We start from the raw sequence: 11,069 nt of genomic DNA, 5'->3' as shown, positions 1-11,069 counted from the left end.
ATAACGGGCAAGTCTCCCTATCCATTTCTCGTAAGCCATACATGCAATTTATAACCCTTCTACTGATCATCACTCCAGGAATGTATTGATTTTTTAAAACCACATAGTCGACATCTGTGATTGCTGGCTCCAAATAGAACTGATATTTAAAGAGCAAAATCATTCTAGCCTTTACATTTGTAAGGGATTAACAATTCCCATCATTTCACCCCACTTTATGCAAGCTTCCAGCCCTGGGAGAATCTGTGATTTATGGTCTTTGTACTGAAGGAACAAATCAGCATTTTTTTCAGTGCAGGAGCTCTGTTAAGTATTGTGGTTGGCAAAATTTTAAAGATGCCCCCCCCCCAATATTTCTGCCCCTGGTTTTTCAAACACTAATATAGGTAGTATGGTAGAGGAACTTTGCCCATGTAATTAAAGCTACTAAAAAGCTGACTTTAAAATGGGAAGATGATCTTGGAAGATTAATCTTGGCATTATCTAATCACATGCACCCTCAAAAGGAGAAGAGGAAGGCAGAAAAGTCAGTCAGAAAGATGTGGCAGAAGTCAAGAAAGAAAAGATAAAAGGAGAGAACAGAGAGATCGCAAGTATGAGAAGAACTTGACTGATCAGTGCTGTCTTTGAAAATGGAAGAGGGGCATGAACTAAGGGATGTAGTTATTCTCTGAAATCTGAAAACAACCTCTACCTGACAGCCAGCAAGACCACAGGAACTTCATTCCCATGACCAAAGGAACTGAATACTGCCAACAAGCTGAAGGACCTGGGAATCAGATTCATCCTGGAGCCTCTAGAAAAGGAATACAGCCCTCCTGTCCTGTTGGTTTCAGCCCTGTGAAACCTGGAGTAGAAAAACAGTTGAGCCATGCTATGCCTGAACTTCTCACCGCCGTAACTGTGAGATGATAGAAGGGTATTATTTTAAGTTGCCAGTGTTGTAGTTATTTGTTATGGAAACTATTTTAAAAAAACAAACATTAGTTCTTATATAAGAAGTAAAGTTTTCCTATTAAACATACTAGGGCTTCACACAAAATTTACTATTCACCTGCCAGCATAGTCATCAATATTCTTATGTGCATCTGCCTCATTCTGTCATCATTTCCACTGTGCTCTCCTCATGAGGAGCAACTGTAACTCTATCACTCACGAGTAAATGTGTTTCAAAGGTTTTTGGCAAGAACTGAGTCTTAGTCACTGTTTGAATTTTCATAGCACCTGGGATAGAACCTGGCACATAGTAGGTCTTCAATAACCACTTGTTAATTTGAGTTAATGATTTATATTTTTCCCATAAATACCATCCTAACACTGTTTATTTTTTCCTGAGTTGTTATTTCCCACCTCTGTATCTATTGAATAACTCCAACGCTAACCCTCACTGAGTTGTACCTTCCCAGAAATGGGGCTAGGCAATGTTAACACAACCACAACCCCTGACACTCTGTGTTTGTGAAACAGGTTATGGTGTTAAATTCAGTCCGTGATTATGGCTAGAGATCAGAAGGAACACAAAACGAGGGGTCAGCTGCAGGTATATGTAGGAATCAGTCTGAGAAGAGGGGTCAAGTGTTGGTCTATAGATCGAGAAATGCTTATGGATCAGCTTGTGCCTGGCATTGATGGCAATTTCTGCTTATGTTCATGGTAGAGTTCTAAATTTACTTTGGAAATTCATCCTACTCTTCAAATTATTTCTAAGACTTCTTCAGTGTATTTACTATGTGTAAAAATGACAAATCTCTCCTAACTAACCAGCTAAGCATCTTCAGGAAAGCTCTTTACACACATCCTTAGCCCCCAGAATTGGGAGGGAGACTATGTGAGACCTGTGGTAGCCACTGTTGATAATAATGTTGTTGCCATAGGGAATTGTCTTAATACAATCATAGACTCCCAGTCAGAAGTCATGGAACAAAAAGACTTACCAATGAAGTTAAGTTGCTCAAACCCTGCAGTTTATTGAATCAATTCAAACCATAAGGTAAGAATGCAAGGAGGATAGATATGGTAAATTAATACTTAAGAAGGGGTACTAACAGAGTGGAAAGACCACACTACCTATTTGGGGCTAAACAGTTATAATTCACTGTTACCTATTCCTAGGTAACAAGTTGCCCCCAAAGCCAGCAGCTTAAAGCAACAAATACTTATTATACCACAGTTTTGTGTTTCAGGAATGCAGTAGAATCCTGGAATAGAAAAAAAAAAAAATCATTGGAAAAATACTGAAGAAATCTGAATATAATATGAACTTTAGTTAAAGAAAAACTCAACTGACTTATTCATTTAAATGTGTTTTTTTGGGGCGCCTGGGTGGCGCAGTCGGTTAAGCGTCCAGCTTCAGCCAGGTCACGATCTCGCGGTCCGTGGGTTCGAGCCCCGCGTCGGGCTCTGGGCTGATGGCTCAGAGCCTGGAGCCTGTTTCCGATTCTGTGTCTCTCTCTCTCTCGGCCCCTCCCCCGTTCATGCTCTGTCTTACTCTGTCCCAAAACTAAATAAAAAACGTTGAAAAAAAAATTTTAAATGTGTTTTTTTTTTTTTAGAAAAAGTTTGCGAGTGCTACAAATATTAAGACTCTACTTTCTATTATTTTAATCTGAAAATGATATCTTGGCTGGTTATGAAATTATGTTAGAATAGACCTTTTGTCCCCTTAGCTTTTTATGCAAATGGTCTATTTTCTTCTGGAGTCCAGTGTTTTGTGGAGAAGAGTGAGAGTAATATAATTTTTCCCTCCTTTGAAAAACATGAGATCTTTCTACCTGGGTTCATATGGTCTATTTATTTATTTATGTAGTTAGTTATACATAATAAATTGTTTACTTTTTTAGTTCTCCATTATATTTTAACCATTTCTCAAGCCTGTCTTAAAAGCTACTGATACACTTCTTTTTCATCTCAGGTCTGTTCCTTAGTGCTTCCTTAGTTTCAGATCTATGATAAATTTTGTTTCTTGTTTTTCTTCTGAATCTTAATAAAAAGACGATATATATGGAATACAGATCATAGGGACCAAAAGACTTATAATTTGTCCAATTGAAGAAGAAAGACAGAACAAAAATAACAGAAAAGTTAGTCAAGGAAAAAATAAAAATAAAACTTTACAATAAAGGACTATATGAATCCAGAACCTTCTGAGTTCCGGAAAAGGAAGGAGAAAGAGAAAACACTTACTGTCAGGATGGCTTGGAGCTAGATGAAGGAACTTCAAGAATAAGAAAAAGATATCACCATCATAGGTTTTTCTCCATGTCATTCTATCTTCCGTCTTGAGTAATCTCACTGACAGCTTCTTATTCTTTTGAGAATACAAAGACACTTTTGCAAAAGTTGTTGCTGGTTTTTTTTGTTTTTTTTTTTTTTGAGTTTCAACATGTATTCTGTACTTGAACTTCACTTCTAAAGTCTATGTCCTTCGTTTTGTTTGACATGGCATGTATACAGGGATCTAAGGCTGGATCATTTATTTACTCATCTTTGAGTAGAAGTTCTGTGTCATTATTTTGCCTTAGAAAAAATATTGGAGGATTGCACTCAACTCCTTTCTTTGCTTTCCTGGATATTTTTTTCATTTTTCACTTAGTGCCTGAATTGGAAGGCTATGTATTGGTGGTTTGTAATCTCTGTTAGATCTTGTGTATTTTGGGTGTGGGAGGTGGCCGTGGTATCTGGAGTGAACTGACAAAAGGAGCATTTGGCAGCTGGTAATTTTATTCGGGTAAGCTCTCTCTTAGCTCTTGCCAAATTTGAAATACCATCTGCCTGAGGGCTGTATGTGCTCCCTTGATTAGAAGTGTGAGGCTACCTCAGAGTTTATCCTTCCTCTTGCTTTGAGGAGAGTGAGTTACATGTTGGCAAGTGAGTGACTGTGAAATCCCCTTGGTCCCCCAATTTTTTGTTTTATGGTTACTAACTTATCTCAGTTGATTTTTGTATGAAACTACAAACCTGAATCTCAGCTCATTGTTACCCAATATCCCCTACCCTGCTTCATCTTTTATCATTTAGGACACATTTTGAGTGAAGAAATCCAATGGCTTTACTAGTAGAGTTTTTGTTTGGTTGTTTGTATAGATAAAAATACAAAAGCTGAGCTAATTTTATGTAGGGACTCATCTACCACCAAAGACCCGGCATAGCTCTGAGCGTGTTCTGCCTACTTCATTTATACTTGAATATTGTTAAAGCTGAGTAATGGATGCAGGTGGTTTATTACATTATTTTCTCTGCCTTTGTATGTACTTGAAAGTTTCAATATAAAAAGTAAAATGAAATTACCAAAATGGGGAACTCACTATGTCTCTCCTGTTCTTATCATTTCAAAAAAAGGGTTGTTTTTAGGTCCTTTTCCTGCCTTTCATCTATATTCAGACCTCTGTACTGTGCTCAACATGCAAAGTGTCCTCTGTAGCTGTGTTTCTTTTATTTGATCCAGATTTCATGTTTCTGTTGAGTTTGTCATGTGGACTTGTGGCACATTGACTGAAGATATAATGCATTGCACTATTTTATACTTTTATTCATTCACGTGGCCTTTGGAAAAGGGGGTTAAAAAAACAAGAACTTTTCCCTGACAAGAGAGTCTATTGGGAAAGATGTTTATTAATTTATTTGAGCAGAGGTGTCAATATTGCTCTACAAAACACAGAACACAAAACTGTACTGGTATAAATAATCCACAAAAAATCATGACCAAATATATATAATACTTTGTTGACAGAAAGGAGGACTCAAAAAAATCTTTACCAAGTTTTCCAATTTGCTGTATTAGCATGGCCCTAACTCCTTCTCTATTGAAATTACAACAATTCTATTTCAAGGCTCCTGCACCTAGTCCTGGGGACAGTGCAATTTCAGTCCAAGGGACTATTAAGCCTTCTTCCAGTTTATAAAATAAGTTTAAAAATACTATATCCTCAATCCCATGGTGCCACCTTTAAAAAAGCAATTGACAAAATGGTATGTTATTAAAGAATGGTTTTTCCATAAAAGGCTACATAATGATTCAAAGAATTTCTGACTTCAGAAATGTGAATATGATAAATGCATTTGCTAGAGTTGTAGACATCTAAAAGTCTTCTGTTTCTCTTAGGCCCAAACAACCTAGGGTTTCTTAGAACCCCAGGAGTTAAACCAGGTTACTCAGCTTCTGCAGCCCTTCTGGGGCAGTGCAGGGGTGGGAGATGAGGGGTGGGATGGGAGAGCAGGTTGTCTCAGTCTGACCTTTCCTGTGTGAGTTGTGTCTTTGCAGGGGTTCCTTGTGGCCCCATGTGTGGTTTACCAGGATACCAACCTTCCGCCATATGCCGGCTGTCTTGTACCGTCTCCATCACTTCTTTCTGTCAACTCTGTCTTTTGGCAAATTCTTGAATTTTAAATCTCCCTCACTTTTATCTTGGAATGAATTTACTATTTCCAATTCAGGTCTGCATCTTTACCATCATTTTCTCTTCTCTGAGATTATGAAACTACCTGATCTTCTCACTCAGATTCAAGGAGAGTGAGTGATAACTCTTAGAACTATCTTATCTGTCATCCTGTTGTTTGGCCATGTTAGCTGCTTCACAGATCAATAGTCTACACTATTGTAGATATTTCCATATCCTACCATTTCCTTGTTCTTTGTTTAGCATAGCGTGCTACCGTAGTTTATATCAACTGCAAGGAATCAGTGATGACAGTGTGTTAAAACCAAGAATTGGGAACCTCAATACAGTCATCCTTGGGAGAGCGCTCAATTCAGTGGCTGCTTTATTGGTTAACACAGTGGGATCTGTTTTTCAGAGGGAAAGGGGAAACTGATACAAAGGAAAAACTCTGTGAGAGAGTCCCTGGGGAACATAATAACCATCTGCTTTGTCTGGAACATGTGGAGCCTTCTTCCCAAATAAACACACAGCCAGCAGATTGCCACTGCCATGTCTTCATTATGGACAATTTTTTTTCAGGGGAAGAGAAGTTCAGCCTAACAGCTGTCATATCATGTCTTTTAACATCTCGTCCTTTTATGATGAAGGAATCCACAACCAGCTGAGTGAGAAAGAAGTGACTACTAATGTTCTGATTTAAATCACTGGAGGTTTTCTTTTCACCTCTGCAGATCTTGAATGTTCTATAACAGCAGCTCTGAACTGCTTATACTATGTTACTCAGGGAAAAATAAAGAATTTGGTGGGGTAAAGCTAGCTCAGTTAAAATTTTCCCCTGTGATTATGTTTTTAATGTATTTTGAGGTATTAGAATATCCTCCATTTATAAAAAATTATGAGAATAGATGGTAAGTTCTGTTTTGTTTTACTTTGTTTTGAATAAAGTACAGATTAGCAACCCTCCTATACCTATCAATATACCTATTCCTTTTTTTTTTTTTTTTAATTTTTTTTTCAACGTTTTTTATTTATTTTTGGGACAGAGAGAGACAGAGCATGAACAGGGGAGGGGCAGAGAGAGAGGGAGACACAGAATCGGAAACAGGCTCCAGGCTCCGAGCCATCAGCCCAGAGCCTGATGCGGGGCTCGAACTCAACGGACCGCGAGATCGTGACCTGGCTGAAGTCGGACGCTTAACCGACTGCGCCACCCAGGCGCCCCTCAATATACCTATTCTGATATCAAATTCGTGAAATCAAAAACCTTGATAAGTACTTCTATAATTCTTGAGTACTCCAAATGCTTGATAATATTTATAATGGCACAGTGTCTGACACAGAAGTGCATTTAATAAAATGGTTGTTAACATACATCTTTACTTTTGTTTATACCTTTACTGCACTGACCCTTGAACAATATAGATTTGAACTGCATGAATCCACTTATATACAAATTTTTTACAAATAGATTTTCTCTTATGATTTTCTTATTAACATTTTCTTTTCCCTAGTTTACTTTAATTATAAAAATACATAAATAATATGTATAACATACAAAATATGTGTTAATTGACTACTCATGTTATCAGCAAGGCTTCCAGTTAACATTAGCTATTAGTAGTTAAGTTTTCAGGGAGTCAAAAGTTAATATGCAGTTTTCCTACTATGCAGGGAGTCTGCATTGTTCAAGGGTCAGCAGCAGTACATGTATCCCTAAGCACCATTTTGTGCTAATTTGTACAATTTTACATTATATATAAACATTATCATATATTCTTCTGCAACTTGACTTTTTTTCTTTCAATATTATTTTTGTGAGATTTATCCATGTGTGTGGTATTCCATTTCTTAGTTACACTTAAATTTGTTCATTCTTCTTTGGATGAAAATTTCAGTGGTTTTCCCAGTCTATTATTAGACCGTGCTTTTTGTAGTTCCTCTTTACCTTCTATTTTGGGGTTCTCATTTCCAATAGGGCATCTCTAGTCACTCTTGAGAGAAGTAATTGCTTAAATGTAGCCTAAGGAAACAAAGAGATTTCACTCTAAAATCAATGTGACCATACACTAAGCATGAGATATGGCCTATTGATAGGAATTTTCTACTCCTCCATTATGCATTGATGGAAATTATATGATATTCCTCAATTTTCTCATCTGCCAAAAGGAATAATAGTGGTATCCATCTTACAAAGTGATTGTGAGGTTTAAATGAGTTAATACACATAAATGCTTACAACAATGTCTAGCATATAGTACATGCTATCTGAGTGTTAGCAACTGTTATCATTATGGTAATACCGTGGCTAATATTTTGCTATTTTCATATGTATTGTAGTGACTTTACATTTATTGTTTTTCTACATCAAATAGACTATTCCTCAGGCTGGGCTTGGGTATTATATATTCAGGGACATGAACAGACATTGTTGATAAAAATTTCTGTCCTTCACAAGCCTACCTTCAAAACTTGGTATCTTTGGTATTCCTTCAGATGATATTTCTAAGCATAGACGCAAAAAGATGCAAAGGACCTTTGAGCTGCTGTAAGGAAAACTGTTGTTAGTGAGAGCAAGCTAGGGTGGTAGGAGAACTGGAAAATGGGAGTGCAACAGAGTCAAGGGACTGCAAGAAGGTGCCCCTAGGGCAAGCCTCTTTATATCCTAAGAAGGCAGGAGACTGGAAGAATGTCATTAGATTTCATCTCACTTCAGGCTACCTTAGATGATTACAGCCTTTGATGGACCCAGAGTACCTAGACCCAATAGGCTTATCCCAGGCTTTCAGTCTTCTCTCTGACTGACATATCCAATCCTCTAAATGGGGTGGGGATCAGCAGGTAGGTTTCAGGATACTATATTATAAATTCTATTTTAATTCTATTATAAATTCGTTCCTAGAGCAAACCTACAGTCATAGTGATACAATGTTAGTGCCTTCTCTGTAGTTCAGTGCTAACCTCCGGATAGGTGTCCAACCTTTCAGGTCAGTAATTCTTAAGACTCTGCACTGGTAGAGCTGCTTACCTTATCTCCTTCAGCCATCACTAAGTTCCCACACTGCCTCTACTTACCACCTTCAGAGAAATTCAAAGTGTCTGAAAAAAATGTCCAATTGCTTATGAAATCACAACAATTTTAGGGATACTTGAGGATCACGTTTTACAGTGGAATCTAGAATGTTATTTTTGTTGTGGTTTCATGATTCCTCAGAGGATGTATTTGCCATTCTGCAACGCAAATGCCAACATTTTATGAACTGTCTGTTCTTTAGGATTCCTTCAACATTGCTGCTTAGGGAATAAGGATAACCGTAGCCCTTTGGAATTGCCATGATGGGGAAGGCTTGAGAATTCAGGTCTCTCTTTTTGAAGCACTCACAATGTGTTTCTGAGAAGTCTCTAGTGCCCAGTGACCCCCTCTTTGAGTGACTACTGCTTTCTTACCAATGATATATCTAGATGCATTTGCTATTCCTATCTGTTACCAAGGATACCCAACTGGTAATCCTCCCTCACATCATGATAGCACTGAATCCCTAGTTAATTGCTGCTTCTCTTAATCCTACCTCAGAAATAGCACCCAGTGGAGAAATGGGACCCTTCTCAGAAAACTTTATCAGGAACTGGAAGCTTAGAAAAGGTGCATTCCTCTTCCCTCTTGGACAGCAGCAAATAGTTCCTTTGAGGTGCCCTCCCTCACTGACTTGGGTCATTATATCTTATTTTGCCATAGTAAAGCCTTGTTTTTGGTGGTCTTTGGCTCACCGGGCTTTAATAGAAGCAAAGCTTTTAGGATCTGTGTCCTCACTCTCCCACCACAGGTGGTACCAACTCCTCTCAATTTTGTCCCACTAATCTGGAGAGCTTTCATGTTACCCATCCTTCATGTGCAGCTTGCTTCAGAACCAGGTAACAAATACTGTTATACCCACAGCGTCAGAAGAGGGAAAGCCTGACATGACACTGCCGACAGGCCTTTGCAGCACTTTCCCAGCCCAAGGATTTCAGTACGTTTATATCTGCCATCAACCTTTTCGCCACAGGAGTCTGAGGAAGATAAAGATGGGTGGGTAATATCATCTGAGGCAGAAGCGAGTTTTGTCACCTCTGAATCCACAGCAGAGAGAGCAAGACCCCGCATATGGAGTTAACTCAATAAATATTGCTGAAGTAAAGTCCTATGGCCTAAAATGTAAAAGGTAAATAATAAACTTGGGGTAGGGATGCCGGGGTGGAATGGAAGTGAGGGAGTGACGTCTGTTTTATGTTTCTTGAGTTCAAAATGTAGCCCTTTTAGGCCTTGTAAGTGACACATAAGAATTTTTAGTGCTTTGATAGTTGTCAACTCTTTCACGTTGTCACTCCAAATCAAGCAGCTCTGAAACAGACTGAAGCCAACCTCTTGTTATTCAGCGCCTTTTCAGGAGTCATTGAATTTCTGCCTCTATTAACCCTGTGATTTTCGCTTCCGTAAAGTTATGTACCATAAAACATGTTTTCTTTTTTTTTTTTTTCTCGCGGTAGAAAACTATGCACCATCTATTATTAGAGTCTAGCCTTGTTCATGGTCATTGTCTTCGAGCTATTTTGCAGCTCTTTATATAAATTGTAGGTAATGTATATGTTCCTGTCTAGCAGTGATTTGGTTTCTTCCCCATCTCACTCCTACCCTGCCTGAGGAGAAAAACAGTCCCGTTTGCAATTCACTTTGTCCCATTTGCTATTCATTTTGACATTTCTTGTACCCATGTAAATAAATCTGTGCTGTTTTGACTTTTCTTTGGAATTGATTACAATTTCTGCCTTGTTCCCTTATATCATATGAGTGAAATAAAATTTTTAACGTGTTCAATCAGTATGAGAGTCTGATTTTACCTTTTTCTAAAACTTAATATTTGAACTGTGTCTATTTCACAGGATTGTCCCGTGAGTGCCTCCTACTTAATCATCATTTTGCTTTGGCCCGTGAGTAAAGAATTGTATAATATTAGGAACTTTTTGAGGTTTCTCTGAAATTTTTCCAAGTGTTTACTTTGGGTACCAACTTACTTCACGTCATTGCATAGGAAAGTCATTACACTGTAGGGAAGCGGAAATTACATCGTCTCAGCAAAACTGCAGTACGGTTTACTTGCAGAGATGGCGTGGGGTCAAGGGTTGGTATGATCAGCTATTTTTGTTGTCGTTATTGCAGGATTATTTTTTAGGGGAACATACTTCTCAGCATCTCTTATGGTTCTAATTTATGTTTTTAGATTGAAGAGTGAGATGGTTCGGTTTACCTTGGTGACATGACATGCCTCTTCTCTAGATTCTTTCCTGCATCATTGCAAGGTTTGCTTCCTTTCTCTGGATCAGTTTCCTCATCCATTTGTGAATACCAGTCCCCAGGAAGAACTTTTGCAATCATTCTTCCATACTTGGAAGCATGCAAAGTGCTGGAAATCACATTATCTCAACTTCCATATCTCTGGTGTTTTCTCACCCAGAAATATGCACTGTGTGGAAATAAACAGAGACCACCACATTAGAACAAATAGATTCTTTATTCAGAGCTTGCTATAGCAAAAGAGTCACTTGCATTTAGCTGAGACTCAAAGTCATCTAGGGGAATAAGAAAGCTTTATAGTAAAACACGAGGGAGGCTCAGATATGCCCTGATTAGAAGTTGCTTACATGGCGAAGCTGGAA

The sequence above is a fragment of the Herpailurus yagouaroundi genome, unplaced genomic scaffold, assembly GCF_014898765.1.
Source record: "Herpailurus yagouaroundi ecotype Mexico unplaced genomic scaffold, PumYag 221, whole genome shotgun sequence".
Taxonomy (NCBI): domain Eukaryota; kingdom Metazoa; phylum Chordata; class Mammalia; order Carnivora; family Felidae; genus Herpailurus; species Herpailurus yagouaroundi.
This window is presented reverse-complemented; position numbering follows the sequence as displayed.